Raw genomic sequence first — 22,397 nt, 5'->3', positions numbered from 1 at the left:
ACCACAGCAAAGGTTTCCCTCTCAATGGCACACCATCTTTGCTTTCTGGGTAACAGTTGCCTGCTGATGAAGGCAATTGGCTGATCAAGGCCCTATTCATTATACCTGTGCCAACACCACCCCAATCCCATGCTCTAAAGCATCTCTCTGAAACCACAAATTCCTTTGTGTAATCAGGGGCCAACAATACTGGTGCTGAACACATAGCATGTTTCAGAGTGTCAAAGGCATTCTGACACTCTGGAGTCCATATGACTTTCTTTGGCCTCTTTTAAGAAGTGAGTTATGTTAGGGGAGCCAACATGGTCCCATAATTCTGAACTAATCTTCTATAATACCCAGTCAGACCATGGAAGGTGCTGACCTGTCTCTGGGTTGAAGGAGCAATCCAAGATGGTTTGGGTTTTAGCCTGGGGAGATTGTAAATGGACTCCACCTACAAGATGTCCCAGCTACACAACTGAACTCAGCCCTTGTTGATTCTTACTGGCCTTAATAGTCAAGACTGCCTGCTGCAGGGCCTGAAGCATGTCTCTCAGGTGGATCAGGTGATCCTCCTGAGTGGAACTGTACACAGCTATATCATCCAGACAAGCTGTACTGAACTGCTCCATCCCAGAGAGGACTCTGCTTGCCAACCTTTGGAGGGTGTCAGGGACATTCTTTAAGCCAAAGGGCATTACTGCAAATTGATAATGTCCCTCTGGTGTGGAGAATACTGACCTCCCATTTGCTCCTTCAGAGTCAAATCAAATATACTCAAGTACTTAGCAGCCCCTAACCTATCAGTGAGCTCATCAGCTCTAGGTATAAACTAAGCATCAGTCATTGTGACTGCATTCAGTCCTCTGTAGTCTACAAAGAACCTCAACTCTTTCTTTTTCCTGTGGGATTAGGTTTGGGTACTAGCACCACTGAACTGGCCAATGGACTGTCAGAAGGCTCAATTACCCTCAATTCCAGCATCTTAGCTTCCTCAGCCTTGATACTGGCTCTGACCTGGCCAGACAACCTATACAGCTTACTTTTGACAGGTAGGCTGTCGCCAGTGTCAATGTCTTGGACACACCAAGTGGTGAGTCCAGGGTTCAGGGAGAACAGACCTAGAAACTATCCCAGCACCTGCTTGTAGTAACTGTGCTGTTGGTCTGTCAATTGGGGAGAGACCCACTGACCCATCTTGCACATCACTGGAGAAGAGGTCCAGCACTGGCTCAGTTTCCTCCTCTTCTCCCTCATCTGTGACCAATAACATGGTCATGTCTGCCCTGTCATGGTAGGGTTTCAATCTATTGACATGGAGGACCCTGTGAGGATTCTTGGGGTTGTTAAAGTCTAATAGGTACATTTTCCCTTCTTCTCCTGGATTGGATAGGGCCCTGTTTACTTGTCCTGGATTGCCCTCGGAGCCACAGGCTCCAACACCCACACCATTTGCCCCGGTTTGTACTCAGGCATAGTAGTTCTCTGGTCATACCAGAGCTTCATGAGCTCTTGACTGGCCTCCAAGTTCCTGCTTGCTTTCTACATGTACTCTGCCATGCAAGATCTCAGGTCTAGTACATAGTCCAGCACATTGAGGCTTTTCCCAAGACTCTTGCACCAGGTACAATGGACCTCTTACAGGGTGCCCAAACAGCAATTCAAAGGTACTAACGGGACTAAAGCCAACCCCTTTTTGTGGAACCTTCTTGTAGGCAAACAGCAAACATGGTAGGAGAGCATCCCATCTCCTCCTGAGTTTGTCAGATACACCATTGATCATGCCTTTCAGTGTCTTGTTGAACCTTTACACCAGACCATTAGCCTGGCGGTGATATGAGATAGTGAATTTGTAGGTAAAACCACATTCATCCCACATCACCTTCAGATAGCTGGACATGAAATTCGTACGCCTATCTGAAAAAAACTCATTTGGGAAACCCACTCTGGTGAACACACCAAGTAGAGCCCGAGCCTCTGAAGGTGCAGCAACTGTTCTGAGTGGAATGGCATGGTCCACTCCCAAGATATACCTATTCCCTGATGCAGTTGGTGGGTCTAGGGGACCAACAATGTCTACCCCCACCCTTTCAAAAGTAGTCCCAACCTGACAGTGGTATCAAAGAGCCTTTGGTTTGCCCCCTGTCTTGCCACTGGCCTGGTAGGTGGCACAGGAGCTGCAAAACTCCTCCACTTTGGCAGATACATTGGTTCAATAGAAATGGTTCACCAACCTGTTTTACATCATATTCTGATCCAAATGACCTGCCAAGGGGATCTCATGCTTCAAAGTGAGGAGGAATTCTCTATACTTTTGAGGTACCACCAACCTCCTGGTGGCTCCCTTCTTGAGGTCTCTGGCCCCGGTGTATAGAACTTCCTCATCCCAGTTAACTTTATGGGATCCACTAACATCACCCTCTTCTTGCCTATAGGCAGTCTTCTTCAAGCTCTCAAGAGTGGGACACTCTTTCGGTCCCTGGGGACTACTACCTTCAGAGGTCAGATCTTCCTGCACCTCTGGAGTTCTCTGGGTTCACTCAACATACCCAGTGCCCTTTCTCTTGTCATGGGATACTTGGCCCATTAATCATGAGTCCAAGTGTTTAGCCTTTACTTGCTGAGCAGCCTGTGATTGTACCCTTTTTTCTCTTCGGAACCCAACTGGTTTTCGGTAGGATAGTTACTTTCTTTGGGTAGTTGGTCTTGGGTTCAGCAAGACACACAACATTTCAATGTCTTGGTAGTAGAAAACTCAGAAATGTGTTTTTCACTACTGCATGGCCTACCTCCCCCACAAGATAACATTGGGTTACTTGTTTACATTTAATAAGTAATACTTTTCAATTGGGATTGAGTAAGAATATCGAGGTTGGTGTATAAGAATTGTAATTTAAAACCTTCTTCAATGGTAAAGCCGGACTTTAAGTCATAATTCTGAAAATGATACTTTTAGAAAGTTGGCATTTTCTTGTCCCAACCATTTCGTGTTTGGATCCTGTATCCCAGACAGTGAGCACACTCACAAAGTGTTTGACGGTTGCCTTTTGTGCACCCAAGCAAGCTGGAGCTAGGGCAGTAAGGATGGGAATTCCAAACACCTCTGCAGTAGAACCCTCTAGAAATGTCACCTACTTCAATTTTGGAACCAAGTATAAATATTGGACCCTCAGACCCTACTCTTCAATATACCTTGTGGAGCAATAGAAGGCTCAGAAGGACTGCTGTGCTTCTCTGCTAAAAGAAGTACTGACACTCTGCTGCCCTGCAACTCTGCTGCCCTGTTGCCTGAGTGAGAAGGACCGGACTTGCATCTTGAACCCAGGACCACTAAAGAAACTCCAAGGGCTTGTTGGCTGGCCTCCTGATCAGAACCTCAAGAATAGAAAAGTTTCCAACCATCTTGAACCCAGTACCTGGACTCTCTCTGCTGTGAGTCTTATCCCCCTAGTAGTGCCACCCCAGTCCTGGACCATTGGAAACGGGCCTGAAGATGCCCTGCCAGCCCAGCTGTGCTTTTTGGGGCAGAAATGACACAGTACGATGCACCTCCTCGCAGCTCCGCATCAGAACCACCTCTCAGTTATGCATCGCTGACATAGGACTTCAATTCACAAGTATTTATCAATGCCACCAATGCATTGCAAGGACCTCACATTGCAAGACCCAACAACAGCTCCATCGGAACAGTGGCTGTATGACTTATCTCTGATGCAGGACCTTGCATTGCCACCCTCAGATCCTCAGAACTGGCACTGCTTGGTGCACCCCCATACAGGATTGTGCTTCAAAAGCCTTTGTCGACAGCATCCTCTACAATACATCACAAGCTCCATCAACAATTCCATTCAATGGCATCCTTGACAATGCATCGCAAGCCCCATCAATTGTTCCAACAGAACCTCCACTGTGTAGTGTATCTCTGATGCTGAACCTAATTTTGCTGCCCACAGCCCTTCAGAACCGGTGCTGCATCAACATAGTATATTGCAATGCTCCTCAGCCTGGATTTAAAGTAATGTGTTCAGCAGGCCTAAAATTTCATGTTTCCAGCCAGTGCTTCAGCCTGAACTTGTGACTTTGTCAAGGTCCGGTATAACCAGATAACCACAGTTGGGGCTTTGTGCTTTTAGGCCTTATTTTCCCCTAAATCTTTCAAAATTGCATATCCCGGGTTCTTCTGATTGGATGTTTGTCATTTTTGTGTCAAATAATTTAATAATTTTACTATATTTTTCTAAATTGGTGTGGGATGTGTTGTGTTTTTACTTTATTACTGTTTGAAGTACTTCATAAATACTTTATACATTGCCTCTAAATTAAGCCTGACTGCTTTTGTGCCAAGCTACCAAAGGGTTAAGCACTGGTTATTTCAGGTTGCTTGTGAAATCACCTTGACAGGAATTGTGATTGCTGCTTGAACAGGGTTTCACACCCCTTAAGCAGCAACCCAATTTCCTACAGATTCCAATTGTCACCATTGGAGCTCATTAATCCTGAATGCTCCTGGACTCACAACCCAGTACTGACTGAAAGGTTTCAGATAGAATTACTTCTATTGCCTTATGTAGCTCATTTGGTTAATGTGCGTGGATCAGGAGCTAATCTAAAGGGGGTATGCACAAAGTTGTGTTTTGATTCTTTAGGGATAGCTACTTCTTCATAGCTTATTTGTGATCACCCATTTTTTCAGAATGGGTTAAGAATATGACGTATGTTAAACAAATGAAACAATGTAATGCAAGTAAAACAAATAGGGTTGAAACAATCAAAAAGTATATGGTCTTAATTCACCATAAAGATCCAATGTAAAGAGTAATTGTAGTCATCAAATTGTATTCATATAGTGTAACACTTATATACACCAACTTACATAATTAATTAAAATAAAAGAATAGAACAATGATAGGGTAGATTAATAATGTGATGCAGCTGTCAGGCTAGTATTCAGGGCCTCAGAAGCTTTGAGGCAATTGATGTAGGGATGTAACAATTGTGGCTATTGTACCTAGAACCCCATAAACCAAATGCTACCAGAAACTCACTGACATGCTAAAAATGTAATCTTTGAGCATATTGATGCAGGATTAGTCTCTGGCATGTATTACAGATGGATGATGCATGGTAGCTTGAATGTCAGGACAGTGTTATGACTTTTCAAACATACAAGACCTATATGTACTTTAAAGTTTAATAACATATTAAAATGCATGTGTAGCCATTTACTATACTGAAGAGTCATTCATAAGGGGGCAGATCACAGTGGGGAAGAAAAAGCCCCATGGATAATCTGCTTAAAAAAGGATTCAACCCATTGCCTTCTTCATTTCTTCCCTTGCATCTGATGGCTCAACCAGAATGTAGGGTACTCTGCTTTTGGAGAGATATTTAGAGAATGCTGCCCATTGTGCACTCATGGTGGTGGTGGTGGTAGATGTGTTTCCCCACTGCCACTCAGGGGGCTTTGGACAGCTCCGAGTGACAGTTGAAAAGCCATCCCCTGAAGCCTGATGTCTCACTGCATGCAGTGGGACTTCATGCTACAGGGAAAAAGGTTGAGGATCATTTTATGTGAAACATTGTCTCGAGTTTTTTCATGACTAGATTACATCCTGCTCATATTTGTGAACATTTAAATACCACCATTGTACAAACACTCCTGGTGTTTGAAGAGAGAGGGAAACGAGTAATAATAGCTATAGTACAAGCAACTACTAGTGAGTGATAAGGGGCATATATGATGGTATTGCTACTGATTTGAACTTGCAGATTTCTGTAAATGTGAATCCTTTACAACTGCCTACCTTTGTTGCCACTAGAATAGTCAAGACTACTGTTCACTGTTTTTACTTATTCTGACCCTTTTGAGATGACTGCAGCCTGTGACAGAAGGGGAAGTGCTGTACCTGGACATTTATGGAGCAGCTAAAGTGATTAGCTACCTTTATATGTTTTTGATTTCAAAATTGGCAATCAGTGTAATACTTTAACCTCTACTTGTTTTTTTTACAGCACACTGATGACATACTTTGTATTGTGTGGAATTCATAAGCAATGTGCTTTGCAACATTACATATATTTGTCAGACTTTCAACCGAGTCACAGAGTTGTGATAGCAAAGTGTCTTTTAACAATGAAAAAGAAAGGGGTATACAATAGGTGTGGCTACTGTTGCTGCACGTTTGTGTAACAGTTTTTTGGGTCCTTTCTGCTGAAGACACAACTAATTGGTGTGTTATGTGTATTCCTTTTATTCTGTGTTACTCAAGCGGGAATGAGAAGTGCTAATTTCAAATGCGGTAAATCAAGTTTATTATTTTCTTGATTTTGTAATTATTAATTAGTGATATTGGAAGTTCTCTACGTCTGTTTTTTTACAACATGCCTCTGCCACTGTTAATAGTGTATGAAGCTACCAAGGCAAATGTGGTTATATGATAGGACTTGAACCACAAAAATAGTGTGGTAGATATATATGGTGGTCAAAATACTGATCATAGAAATATTGACTTTAAATACATATAATGCAATGTCCAACAATACAACAATATCAACAACCTAAATATAATGGTCCAACATATTGATTTCATGATGGATATATATATAGATAAGATTATGATTTAAAATAAAATAAAAAAAACAACATATAACAAAACATATAAAGATACATTGAATAACAAGTTATTTTTACAGATATATAACTTAAAAAATAAGGTTTGGGATTAAATTATAAATTACAATACAATGAATCTAATATTATACAAAACAGTGATTCTTCAATAAAAATATATGAGCAATTTATATCAAAGAATAAAACACAACATACACATGCCCCATCGATTCAATTAAAAAACAAAAAAAAGTTAAATGTATTGAACTGTTATAAATAACACTTAAGAAAAATATGTAGCAAAATTAATATTTTAAAATACTAAAATATAACAGAAATAGTACAACATTATATAAAGAAAGATGTTTTAAACAAATAAAATAATGTGATATATATATATTTAAGAAATCTTTGAAAGTAAAATGAAGTAAACAAACCCCAATAAAAAATCAAATACAAATTTGAATTAGCTGTTCTAACTGTAGTCCTATGTACTTTGCATAAAAAGCATACTTTGGTGGAGCAAATTTACTATTCTATCTGCAGTATAACAACCATTGGACCAAATAAATACATTAGGCAAAGTCAGGTTCACCTATTCTTACTCCTTGTCACCACCTATTGGTGAAATAGCACAGACATGGCAAGGTAGGGGCCAGGTTTATTATGCCAACGCCAGTCTGACAAACATTTGAGTAAATGTATATTGGGGCAGGGAGAAAAAACTATTATTCAATCTCCTGTCTGCCAAACATTCAGAAAGTGTATATATTGGGGGAAGGGAGGCAGGTTTATTATTCGAACTTCAACCAAACAAATACTGGAGAGAGTATTTACATTGGAGGTACAGAGGAGGGGGTCACATTTGGTATTCTAACTCCAATGGGTAAAATGCATACCTGGGTGGGCGGATTTAATATCCTACCTCCAGTCTAACAAGCACTGGGGAAAATGTATACATTTGTGGGTTGGATTTAGTATTTGAACTCCAATCTAACAAACACAAACATTTTGGAAAATGCATACATTATGCAGAGGAATATTTATTTTTCTAACTCAGGTCAAACAAATATTGGCAAAAGTGTGTACATTTTCTACTAACTCTTCTAGTAAATATAAGAGAGAATACAGACATTGGGCAGCTGCAGATTTATTATTCTAACTCTACTTTCCCAAGTAATGGAGAAAGTGCATGCCTTTGGAGAGGCTAATTCCATTCTAATAAACATTGGAGTAAATGTATAATGTATTGGGGGGGCAGGACAAATTTACTATTATAACCCAAGTCCAGCTAACTTTAGGGAAAGTGCTCCATTGGGATAACAGATTTACTGTCATAACTCCAGTCTAATAAACATTTGGGAAAAAAGCATACATTTTTGGATCAGATTTACTATTCGAGCATTGGTCAGTTTTACTACTCCAAAAAGAACCTAGCAAGCATATGGGAAAATACATATATTAGGCAATCTCATATTTAGTATTCTATCTACAGTTCAAAAATATTGTAGAAGGTATTGTAGAAAATTCATACATTGGGGAAGGTGGGCAAATTTGCTGACCAATGACAACATACATTGTGGTAAACATGTATTTGTGAGGGGGCAAATTTACTATTCTAATGCCAGTCTAACAAAAAATGGGGAAATTGTATACATTGGGGGATCGGAGTAACTGCACCCAAATAATATAAATATAATTAAACATTTTATACATTTAAATAAAAATGTAAGAATCCCAAATACTTAAAAAAATATTTTAAAATTGCTGAAATGTTTCAGACGTGCATTCAAAGGTATTTCAGTGTATTCGACTAAAACATTTTAAAAGGAACAGTGCCCTTCGAACAACCCCATAAAATGCATAAACATAAAAGGAGAGTATAGCAATCTGTTATATTAAAAATATTCTATTTTTTGTTTAATTATACTTTCACTATTTAAAAAAAAAAGTCTGTGATCCACTCCAATCCAAGCCAAATATGGAAAAGTGTTGAACATTGAGCGATATAGATCTACTATTCCCACTCCAATCCAAGCCACATTGAAGAAAATGTTGGACGTTGAGCATGGCTGGATTTACTATTCCCCCTAGAATCTAAACCACATTGGTGAAAGTGATAAACTTTAAGGGAGGTACATTTACTCTTCATACTCAAACTCAAGCCACACTGGCAAAAGCATTGGATTTTGAGAGGTATTAATTTACTGTTCCTATTCCAGTGTAAACCACATTGGGGAAAGTGCTGGAGTTTGAGAGGTATATATTTACTATCTTGTTCCAATCTATTTCACACTGGGGATAGTGTTCTATTTTGAGGGGTATATATTTAATATGTCCATTCCTATCTAAGACTCATTGGGTTAAGTGTTGAATTTTGAGGGGGTAGATTTACTATCCCCACTTTAATCTAAGCCATAATTATGAAATACCTAAACTTTATTAAATAACCATTAAATATTTCCTATCCATTAATAAATATATTGGCACACATAGTATATTAAACAAAATCATACACTATAACCAAAACAGTAAAGCAATACAATTCCTATTATACATCAAAATATATACATTAAAATGTAAAATGTTAACAAACACAAACTGATTATATGCAATAAAATTTTAGAACAAAATGTGTATTTGTACAAAAATTAAATTCATAAAAGAATCATTACAAACTTACAAAAACAAAATAAAAATCATAAACAAATTAAAATGTATATTTACAAAACTGTTTTTAGTAAAGTATAAATATAAATAGAGTAGATATTTTTTTTTAAATTATATACAAATGAATTTAATAAAACATACGAAAATATATTGAAACTAATAATAAATTAAAAAACATGTACAAAAAGAAATACTATTTGTATTAAAATAGAAATGAATACTTAACAAAAACATTATTTTATCAGCAAATAAAGAAATGCAAATACTTTACAGAACACTAAATACAAAAATAATGTTAATATTATGGAATAAAAATGGTTAGCCAATAAAATTATTTAAAATGTAATAGAGTTAGATATATTTTTTAAACATTTAAAAAAAAATGAAATAAAAAAATTACAGAATAAAATTTAGAAACTCCCCACACAATACTGTGCTTCAAACCCTACATCCCGCCCCTAAAACATTTAATAATTGAAATTAATATATCAAAATTATCAATATGTACACAATCTACAATTGAATTAAATAAATAATACAGAAATATGATATTTTAAAAATGCACCAAAAATATATGTTTTTAAAGGGTTATAAAATAAAAATTACCCCCATCCTATCCACCGTAAACCATAAGCCCAACTCTCCAAAAATAACCCATAAACCTTATAGCAAACAAAACACACAAACATAACATACAAAAAGTTTACTACACACATGTCAAGTCCAAAAACAACTTAATTTGCATGGAATCAGAACTTACAGTAATTAGCCATGCAATGATGGTTTACCATGCTCCATTGCTAAACATCTCTGTCCATGGGTCACCTTCAGCAGTCCAAGCTCACAGGTAGGATCTCCTGCTCTGCCCAGCCAGTAAATGTTGGCAGTGGGAAGGCAGAAACAGCCATGCAGGCTGTGGAAATTTAGGGTGAATGGGAGGGCAAAGCGAAAGGAAAGGAGGACATGCAGGCAGCTCTTATGAAACCAAAATGAAACAGCCTCTACAATCAACTCATACACAAGAAAACAGAGATGTAAAAAGCTTAATGGGCATGAAATAAGCACATTCAGAAGTACAACTTACAATTCTGAGAAATACCCTATTTTACACCAGTTTTTCTTTTTTTATTTAAAAAATAGTGATTTGGCACTCACATTAAGGAAAATCTTCTTCATTACGAGTTTATCTTGTTGTCCGGTGCAAAAATAGGAAGAATCCTTCTCTCTCTCTCTTCAGTCATCTACCAGATTACCCTCTCTCTATTATGAGTTCGTAGACAGCCTGTCTTCTTTCTCTAAAATGACTACCTGTCTGCTATTTACATGGACCGTCTGTGAATTCAGACTAATGTCTATCATTAGTTATAAATGCATGTTAGACCTGACATGCAGAGGTAGTGGTTCTCACAAAGTTTTTTGCTTTTCTCTAGGATGTTCTTGCAGATCCTGTCAGAGAGCCTACCGGCCATGTGCACTTTCCCACTAGAAGTGCAGTGTGAAAGTGCCAGCGCTATTCTTCCATCCACCTGGCAGTATCATTCTCCTGGGTGTACAACTTGTACCTTGGTGGCTTTCATATGTAGGCTTAGGAGGTGGCATCACTTGCCAGGGTGTGCACATTTGCATGTAGGTACCTTAATATAGAAACCAAGCCTGATAGATCTGGCCAGTATTGGCCCATGTGCACCTTTGTGGTGGCTTTAACGATAGTGCCCCACATGCCTCAGCAGACATGAGTGTGCACCAGGGCATATGTGCCTAGGGAGTGCCAAACACCCATGTGTGCTCGCACTACCTATGAGCACTGCTCTACCCATAAGGTAACATGGGAGAATGAGTCTTATTAAGTCTGACTGCAGTAGTGGATCGAGTGTCATCAATGCCCTAGAAATGTCACTTTGGGGAAGTGGGCATTTCTAGCTTTTGAAGTGATTCTGGTGTCTTTCACTTCATTCTACAGGTCATGGAGGTAAAGCACATCTGTGTGGATTCCCCAAGGGACCGCTATAAAACTTGGGCATCCAGAACAACAGATCCCTGCCATTTGGAGCCTAGATAAATAGATTGGGGGAAAAGGTTTTTGACACTTGGCCTTGGAGCCAGATCATGGCCCCACTGAAGATAAAGATCTGCATTCCAGAGCCTCAGGACTAACAGGGAGGAATTTAGAGAGGCATCTGTGGTTTGAAGGAGAACCCTTTGAACCACCCCCAACTTCAAAGGAACCATCTAGTATAACTAGGGGTGCTATACGTCTGTAAGGCAGAGTAACCTTTATGGCTTGGGGCTGAGTGCCTGCTGCTGTGTAGCATGCCGAAGGGTAACTCTCAAAGGGCAGGTTGGCTTGTCCCCTGTTCTCTGAGGTTGTCTCAGGACTTCAAAGACCTCCTGAGAGGGACTTATATTGACCATTGGTAATATCTGTAGAGCGGTGCCCTCAGCTGTGTCTACATCATATGCTGGACTTCATCTAGCAGCAGCGGTGTTAGAATGGCCTAAGTATTGTGTTTGAAGACAGGAATTGCCTGGTGAGGAGCTTACCAAGAACTGCCTGCACATCAGGTGAGTGTCCCTTCATAGTGGGGACAACTGCACGCTAAAATGTCTTATTGGTGTGAACAGGATCACATGGTGCAGGTCGAGTGTGTCTCATTTCTCTTGTGTGAACCTCAGCTGCATGCTCATTGTGTGGTGCCATGTTCATTGGTTGCAACACTCAGAGGTGGGGTGCAGCCCGAGTTGTGCTGTACCTGGCCTTGTATAGCACCACTGAACTTGCGTTGAAGTGTGTGACTTGGGACTCTAGTGCGAATACAAGTCATCATGTTCTCAACAGTGTGCCTCATTCCAGAGAGGTATAGAAACCAAGTTCCGAGTGTGACCGGATGGTCTAGTGTGACTAAAATCATTGTGTGCTACACGTTGTGCCTCCCAGAGGGATGCAAGATTTACATACTTTGTGGGAGACTCTGGGAGGTCCTGGTGCAGTTCAAGTTATCATGCACCAGACGGGTGCCTCTGTCTGAGGAGGTACCATCTTGGGAATTGGCTTGTGAATGATCACATGGTCAGGGTGACTCAGATCAGTGGACCCCTGATGTTGTTCCTCCTTTTTGTGGAGGTACAACACAGAGCACTTTTCATGCGGAATCGTAACCCTCTGGGGTCACTTCAGTCATTGTGCTCCAGATGTGGCAACTCCTGGGACAGGAGGTGCCGGCCTAGTAACTTGTATCCAACTGGGAGCGTCAAGGGCAGCTCACTTCAACAAGCCCAGAGATGCTGAAATTGGTAACTATTTGGTAACATTGAACTGTCTGACTGGGCTGGGTGCTTTGGTGTCTAACAGCAGCCCTAGTGATCCTCCACCTGTGTTTTGCAGACCCCTGAGTGACCCTCCTGTTGGGAGCATAAATGTCTCCTCCTTAATTGTTTACTGGCTTGTCTTTCCTTTCCCCCACCTTGACCCCAGAACCCTGAGATTTGTGATTTAACCGCGAGTGGCCTAGTAAGCAGGGAAAGGTTGATGCAATCTTTGGTTCATAGAGGGGTGGGATAGCCAAAGCTGGTTGCTGGGTGAAGGGCGGTTTGGGACCCAGGGTACTTGCAAACACTGTGACATCCACTATCTGGCTATCAGAGCCCCGCATTAGGATGCCAGGAGTGAGTGCAGACAAGTGAGTGTGTGCACGTACTGGCTGATACCTGTGGCACCGCATAGCGGTGCAGAGTGGATGTGAGTGAGTGAGTGCAGGTGACTGCAAAGGCAGTACCATGGTGCTGCTGGTCACGTTTATCCTGTCAGGGAGTTTTTACAGTGTCATTGCATCTTACTAGTGCAGCTTCGGCCGCAGTGCTATGCGAAATTGTTGTCATGTTTGTGCATTTTGCTGCAAACATTGGGAACCGGGGTGCACCCTGAATTTATGTGTTTCACTGACTGTGGGGACTTCTAGGGTGAGTCCTGTGCTAAAAACTTTTGCCACCTTATGTAAGTGCAGGGCGGGAATGTACCATTTTCCTCATGTATACATACAGTAGTAGTGGTTAACACAGCTGAGCTTCATATTGTGACTTCCATTGCAAATTGGCTCACAGGCCCAGAGTTACATTATACCAGTACTGTATTGACAAGGTGTGTGTTGAATACAATCGTTTTATACATATACTGTGTGTGAAGTCTTCTTTGTGTCCCGCAGTGTGGTTGTGGTGGATAAGTTCTGTGTTTTTGCTTTACACATTGCCTCTGTGATAAGCCCAATTGCTCTGTGCCAAGCTACCCAAAGGTGAACACAAGTTATGCAGTAAGTGTAATCACCCACCTTTGACAGGAGTGGCAGGTTCTGCCTGGCTAAGGTATTGCCTCAGCCAACCAGAACGTGCTGCCTCCAACAATTCGCACAATTATGAGCTTGACAGCTCCTGGAGCAACTGAAAACCAAACCAAACCCAAAAAAGAGATTTTATCTACTTTTCCTGTTGGTGTTAATGTTGTAGCGGAGGGTATAACTGGCTAATAGTAACTTGTTGATAGCTACATTCACCAGTGGAGGTTGTGATATAACTGGAACTGATGCTGTTGGAGCTACCCATGTGGTCTTTAAAGGTCGCTGGAGAGACCACTTGAGAGTTTTTTTCCTACATGATGCAGTCTTTCATATTTCTTCTATTCTCTCACTCTCTTTACGAACCATTTTCTCTACATAATGACATCCTGCTGTGAAAAGGGAATAATCTAGACAACATATGCTTATACTGCAGGTCCAGAACAATCACACAGATGTATTCTTACTCCTTCATTATGTTGGATATGCTAAAGGTTTGTTGCACCTTATGCAACCTAGGCTCAAATTGATCAATGGTGACCCAAGTTAAGGCACAGCCTTAAGCAAATTTTCTATGCCATGCAGAGCCATATGTGGTTCTTCATTCCATAGTGAATCTGGAGTAACGCATAGCAGGGCAAGTCGCTGCCTTGTATTACTCTGCATTGGACCTATGATCCGTGGGTGGAACATGGGTATTCCTCTGCATCCACCCATTATGTTTGGTGTATTCACAGATTTACTTAGACTAGTAAATCTGGGAATGCAAAATGTTGCACCCTCCTAGGTGAGACATAACAAGGAGAAGTATGATTGCTTCTAGTCATTATTTAATGTTTTCTATGTGTGTGTCATACAGTAGCACACATAGAAAGAGAAAAATGCCTCCGTCAGTCTTCGTGCAGCAAGGTGTCCCTTCCTTCACAAAAGCGATTCTATCTGTCACACAGTCCACTTTGCCTGATGGCGCAAGGGGGGTGCCTCAGTTTGTGCTTGGCAGGCACATGTGCACCAGCGCAGAGAGAAAGCAGGAATGTACCATAGGTCAATAATTATGGAGCATTCTTGCTCTGTTCATTTGACACAAGGTAGTGCAGCAGGTTGCCTTGCTGCGTTGCACTACATCAAATCCTACTAAATACAAGCTTTAGTCTGCTGCTAGTTCAGTAATGGCATGGCGTAGCACAAGATAGCACCATCCCTGCTGATACTCTGGGCCTCAGTACGAGTTTGGCTGTCCCAGGACCACCATGTTGGCAGTGGCTGTTGTACCACCAATGGGCTGGTGAAGAAGACCGTCATATTATGACCATGGCGGTATTCACAATAGAATACAGCTAAAGCAGTGCTGGCCCCGCCACTGCGGTCTGGCTGACACGCACAACGATAGCTACCTGCAGGCTGGCAGGGACCATGTTTCTCCCAAACAGATTACGAGGATGCACACTGCAAAGGTTTCTGCTGTGGTCTCACCACCACGAAAACCCAGGCAGAAACCAACTGCATAAAAGGAGACACCTACCTTCAGTGAGCCATATTCGTCTGGAGCCGCCATGGAACCAGAACTACATGTCTTCCCGCAGCTCCTGCTCACACAAAGACTTCGGAATCTGCGACAACGACAGAAACCAAAGGAAAGTATACACACCTACCGGTTATTGTTATACATTGTACATTTTTGTACACACGCACAAACATAGATTCTGGAAGAGGGTGTGAGGGCGACCCTCACAGCTAACATCACACTAACAAGCACACTCACAGACAGCCACACACTTACACACAATTACACAACAAACATGGCACGGCCACCTCTTTCACACACACATACATATACAAATGTCACAAACACATATAGGTACGTACGGTAACACTGCGCAGGCTGACACTCAAACAGTACCACAGAACACCACAACACGTCACAAAAACAACACAACCTCACCATCTCCAATCACTTGGCAGGAACCACAGGGGATACTACTCAGGGACACATCACACAGACTTCACAACGTAACACCAACAGGCAAAACACACATACAAATACACAATCATACCACTTACTGATCGACCTACAGAGAACTCTGTGTCCAACATTTCATGCACGTAATGCACACACAGTCAATGCACACAAAGCCACTGAGCCCACCAACAACACATCACAGCACCAACAACACACAATACCAACACAGCTAAGCCCCTTAAACACACAAATGTACATTACACAGCACATTCCCTATCTCTTTAGGACAAAATCATTGGACACAACCTCACATACTGCCTAACAACACACGTAGCCCAAGCAGAACACACACCCACACTCACACACACATACAGACACAACTAATGTCAGCCAGGAACAACTACATACTACAGAAAGAAATGCATGACAAATATGTAACCAGGAAATCAACAACTGGTTGGTTTAAATTATTATTTGTAGCCTCAAATTTGAAAAACAAAGGCCAAAGGCCAGTCCATTTGTAAACGTACACAGTGCACACAGTGCACATACGTGTGCCCCAAACTTGACTCCTGACTGCCATGTTACCTCCATAGGAAGGGGTATCAATGGGGCAAGCAGGCACCTCAGGGGTTATCTGGGGGAACAAAAGAGGGGGTTTTGGATTTTGGAGGGAGGCCTTTGGGATCGGGCAAGGGAGGAGGGGTTTGGGCTTAGACTTAGATTTAGAGGAGGGATGGCTTTTAGGTGGAGGGGTAGACATATTGGCAGGGGGAGGGTCATGGGAACTTGCGGGGGGCAGAGGAGGTCTTAGAGGTGGAATGGCCAGACTTGGGGAGGGACACAGCAAGTTTAGGGGTATCACAGGTTGGGAGAGGAACAGAGAAAGGGCAAATTCTGAAAGGGAATATTTTTTAGACACTTCGGATGGTCACAGCAAAAGGGTTTGGATGTGGAGGTAGTGGTTGTCTTAGGTGTATGTGTGGATGTTTTGGAGTCATGTTTGTGCGAGGTATGCTTATGTGTGGTGGGTGTCTGTTGGGTGGGTGAGTGTGGGCGTTTATGTGTCTTTGGATGGGGGTGGAGGTGCTGGGAGATGCCGTGGTGGGTGAGTGAGTGTCTGTTGGGGCGGTGACTGCAGGTATGGTGGATGTGCTGCATGTAGGTGTGTCTGTGGTGTCTGCGGATGTGGTGACTGAGGTGGATGTCTGAGGGTCTGTGGTGGTGCTGTCTGTGGGTAAGATAGGTTTAGTGGCTGGATTTGTGAATATTGGTGTGGTGTCTGCAGATGTGTCATGTTTTTGTGTCTGTGATGCCGGGGGTTGTAGGGGTGTCAGGGAAAGTTGTGGCTGTTGCTGTGTGTGCAGGTGTATGTTGCTTGTGTGCATGCTGTTGTGTGTCTTGTGGTTCTTGTGTTTGTCAGAGCTACCTTTGGATATTGAGGTGGATGCATGCTGTTGTGTCTGTGTGCTTTGGCTGGGTTGGGAGAGAGGGATTTGGGATTGGGCAAAGGAAGGTGGAGGGGGGGACAGAAGACAAAGGGTGATTGGCTGCTGTCAGTTTGGAGGCCAGAGGCTGAAAGGATCTCTGTAGGCCAGCCAGTGCACCGTAAATGCCCTCCAGGAATGCATTACTCTGTTGAACTTGAGTTGGCAGTCCCTGGATGCCATTCATAATGGTCGACTGCTCCACAGAGATCGACCTCAGGAGGTCAGTAGTCTCATCACTGAGGGCAGCATGGCTCACAGGGGCAGGGACAGAGATGCCTGTAGCTACGGAGACACCCACCCTCTTGGGTGAGCGGACATAGCTAACTGGGTGAGGAGTTACAGGGAGGGCGGATGTAGAAAGGGGGGTGGCGGATTGAGATGGTGCTGGGGTGGTCTCAGATGGATCTGCAACCGCCAGGGAGGGTCCAATGGAGGAGGATCCCGACGATGATGAACTGGATCCTGGTCCCTCAGTATCAGTGGTATCAGCACTCCAGGCCCGGTGGCCAGGAGCTTCCCCAATTGGCTGTGCCCCATCTCCATTGCCTGTTGTTGCTGATGCGCAGAAAGAGAAAGAGGGAGAGAGGGTTATCACATTCTCAACATACACATACATTACAACATACACAACACATCTATATCAGATAAAGCCCCAGATAGTAACAATTTAGAGCCTACATCATGTCTCCATTACATACCTCCATCATTCCCCATGATCACAGTCTCACCCACTACATAAGCCAACCTTCTGACCACTATATCACCATCCCATCAATTCAGCAGTGACTCAAAAAGACCCTGCACAAGATTGATTGGCTACATCTAAAGTCTGTCCCCATACAGATCATCTCTGTGTATCAACAAATCATTCTTTGGAAATGAAGTTTACTAACCACAATATCATGCCTCCCCCTACTCCATCACTCACCAGTAGTTATGTTCCATGAAAGTAACCTCACCTCACTTCAAATACAGCACATCATGTTGCCTTGCAACCACATACCATTGCATGTGAATCCCATTACCTAGGTCCAGAACTAATAATTACAATTACATAACCAATTACTAATATAACCATGAATGACACATACACCACACCTAGAGTTAAGCAAACTGAATGATAACATATACCATAAGTCCAACATGTGTATGTCAAATGAATGCCCTGCTATATTATTTGGTCAGGAAGAAATTAGCAGATCCATTACTAGAACTGTCTAAACAGCCTCAGATTAGCAAAGGTTAGTCTGACAAAGATGCGGTCTCAATATAACAATATGCACAAAGTATCAATTGACACATGATGTGGGCACAAAATAGTTTATATTATACCCACATAGGTATGGTACTGCCCTGTGTAGCATGGACAATATACATAGGATAAGGTATCAGCACCATAGCCACTCACCTGCTCAACACCAAATACATTTGTATAAAGGTATTCGAACACATGACAATGTTATGTCTTAAAATGTCAGTGTATTGTTACCCCCATGATTTTTAGTATGCAGGATGTCCACCCTGATTAAACTTTACATTTCCCAATGTATGAATCAGACATGACAATGGGGACATTTACTCAAACCTCATAAGGTGTGTAGTAAGTTTGCCATACCAAAATCCTGGTTTGGGTGACAGCATCACAAGAAGTTACCATCCATTTTGTGACACAGGATAACTTGGCCTTGTTACTCATCTCTCAGACCCAATGTTGCACATAGAGCACGATCCAGTAGAATAGAACTGGTCAGAGACCAAAGAGCAATATAAGTTGCTATTTGCTGAAATGGTATTGGGAACACTGGGTGAGATTGATGACACTGCAGGCTACGCATATGTATCGCTGAGTAAAGTTACATATATGACACAGTCACGTGCATCTCTAGTTGCAGTCATACTGTTTGGTTGACATAGGTGATTAACACGTCCCTATACACAATACAATGTCCTGTGTTTCAATGTTGGCAACTGTAGTACTATGTCTTCCTAGAAGACACTTTACCTGTAGCACTTACCACATTCTCACAGCTGCAATACTTAGACATCACAAGCTTAACTGGCAGAGGCTTGTACATGTGTTCTGTCTGTATTTATCCTCTTTTGGCTGCTGTGCTGCCCTCAAACACCCATCCACCTCAGGAAAGACTACTGACAAAATATGTGCCATTGGGGGGGTGAGGGTTCGACAGGAACCCCTCCCTCGTTGGGAGGACATCCCCAGCTGGGTCTCTGCGGTCTTCTGGGCCCAGTGTCTCAGGTCCTCCCACAGCATCCTACAGTTGGTGCTCCACCGGCTGTGGACCCCCAGGCTTCGCACTTGCTTGGCGATGCCATGCCAGATTCCCTTTTTTTGATGGGTATTGACCTGGATGGATGATACAGACAAATGAAAGAAATAAGGTCCATGTGCACCATACCAATAGTATTGCACAGAACACTTCAGTGACAGCAAGAAGGCAAACATTCCTATCCTCTCAGTTGACACTCATGTACAAATTAGCATCTGCATGCATCAACAACTTCACTACTTTACATTTCAGGTACACCATCATACACCACACCTTTTACCCATTGGTAAACCTTTGGACTCACCTGCATCTCTGGTGCATCATATAGCCGCAACAATCAGGAGAGGTACCCTTCACCACCAAAAAGGGACCTGGTGAATATATATAAACAAAACTCCATATATGGACTTTATACTATTAAAACACAATTATATTACTGAAACACATTTATAATGCTACGGGAGTAAAGTGTGCACTAAATAATCAATTAACGTACAGCCATATGTAAAACCTCACCTAAAATAAATATCCTCAATAATCAACTTTTTTGTATATAACCTTTCTTTCATTTATTTAATACAATATTTTAAAATAATTTCTTATTAATTTATACATTGATCACATTTATACATAGTCATACATATATTTAAGCCCTTCGCTGCCAGGCCTTTTCCCCTCCTGTGCTGAGCCTTTTTTTGGCTATTTGGAGCAACTCACGCTTAGGACCTCATAACTTTTTGTCCACATAAGCTATCCATTCCAAATATGCATCCTTTTTTCCAATATCCTAGGGATTATAGAGGTACCCAGAGTTTGTGGGTTTCCCTGGAGGAAACAGCGAAAAAGAGCCGCAGAAGAAGGCTTGTGTTTTTTCCCCCTGAAAATGGCATCATAAAAGGGTTTGCGGTGCTAAAATTACCATCTTCCCAGCTTTCAGGAACAAGCAGACTTGAATCAGAAAACCACATTTTTCAACACAATTTTGGCATTTTACTGGGACATACCTCATTTTTAGTATTTTTTCTGCTTTCAAGTCTTCTTCCAGTTAGTGACAGAAATGGGTGTGAAACCAATGCTGAGTCCCGGAAAGCAAACATTTCTGAAAAATAGACAAAATTCTGAAGTCAGCAAGGTGTCATTTGTGTAGACCTTACGAGGGTTTCCTACAAAAAATAACAGCTGAAAAAAAAAATATTGAAATTGAGGTGAAACAAACAGCCATTTTTCTCCACGCTTTACTCTGTAACTTTTTCCTGCGAAGTCAGATGTTTGAAAGCAATATGCCGTTACGTCTGCTGGACTCTTCTGGTTGTGGGGATATATAGGGCTTGTGGGTTCATCAAAAACCCTAGGTACCCAGAGCCAATGAAGGAGCTGCACCTTGCAATGGCTTTTCATTCTATACCTGGTATACAGCAATTCATTTGCAAAAATATAAAGAGTGAAAACTAGGTATCGAGAAAACCTTTGTATTTCCAAAATGGGCACAAAATAAGGTGATGAGAAGTAGTGGTTATTTGCACATCTCTGAATTCCAGGGCGCCCATACTACACTGTGAATTACAGGGCATTTCTCAAATAGTCATCCTTTTTACACACTATCTCACATTTGGAAGGAAAAAATGTAGAGAAAGGCAAGGAGCAATAACACTTGTTCTGTTATTCTGTGTTCCCTCAAGTCTACCGATTAAAATTGTACCTCACTTGCGTGGGTAGGCCTAATGCCTGCAACAGGAAAAACAACATCATATTTTTACATTGAAAGCTGACGTTTTTTTGGGAAAGTGCCTAGCTGTGGATTTTGGCCTCTAGCTCAGCCGGCACCTAGGAAAACCTACCAAACCTGTGCATTTCTAAAAACTAGACACCTAGGAGAATCCAAGATGGGGTGACTTGTGGGGCTCTCCCCAGGTTTTGTTACCCAGAATCCTTTGCAAACTTCAAAATGTGCCCCAAAAAACACTTTTTCCACACATTTCAGTGACAGAAAGTTCTGGAATCTGAGAGGAGCTACAAATTTCCTTCCACCCAGAGTTCCCCCAAGTCGCACAAAAAAAGTTACCTCACTTGCGTGGGTAGGCCTAGTGCCCACACCAAGAAATGCCCCAAAACACAACATGGACACATCACATATTCCCAAAGAAAACAGCTGTTTTTTGCAAAGTGCCTACCTGTGGATTTTGGCCTCTAGCTCAGCCAGCACTATGGGAAACCTACCAAACTTGTGCATTTTTTAAATCTAGACACTTAGGGGAATCAAAGATGGGGTGACTTGTGGGGCTCTGACCAGATTCTTTTACCCAGAATCCTATGCAAACCTCAAAATCTGGCTAAAAAAACACTTTTTCCTCACATTTCGGTGACAGAAAGTTCTGGAATATGGGAGGAGCCACAAATTTCCTTCTACGCAGCGCTCCCCCAAGTCTCCTGATAAAAATGGTACCTCACTTGTGTGGGTAGGCCTAGTGCCCGTGACACAAAATGCCCCAAAACACAACATGGACACATCAAATTTTCGCAAAGAAAACAGAGCTGTTTTTTTGCAAAGTGCCTAGCTGTTGCCTCTAGCTCAGCTGGCTCCTAGGGGAACCTACCAAACCTTTATATTTTTGAAAACTAGCCACCTAGGGGAATCTAAGATGGGGTGACTTGTGGGGCTCTCACCAGGTTCTGTTACCCAGAATCCTCTGCAAACCTAAGAATTCGGCAAAAAACAACTTTTTCCTCACATTTCGGTGACAGAATGTTCTGGAATCTGAGAGGAGCCACAAATTTCCTTCCACCTTCTTCAAACACCCCACAAAAATGTCAGTGTTTCTGCCCCTCCTGGAAGGCAGATGGTGCCCTTCCCCCGGGCCACTAGACATCAGAGATTTATTTTTTTATAATAATTTTTATAATAATTTACCCTGAAACCCTGAAGCCATCATATCAAAAGCAGTGGAGTGGATTAGTACCACAGATAGAAGTGAGTTGTTACAAAAATCTTACAAAGTACTCAAACACAATTTACCCTCATGTCTAAGGGCCTAATAATGAGTGTGGCAGTCCTCGGAACTCCACACTCGCAGT

Source organism: Pleurodeles waltl, chromosome 1_2, assembly GCF_031143425.1.
Source record: "Pleurodeles waltl isolate 20211129_DDA chromosome 1_2, aPleWal1.hap1.20221129, whole genome shotgun sequence".
Lineage (NCBI taxonomy): Eukaryota > Metazoa > Chordata > Amphibia > Caudata > Salamandridae > Pleurodeles > Pleurodeles waltl.
Note: the sequence above shows the minus strand (reverse complement) of the source record.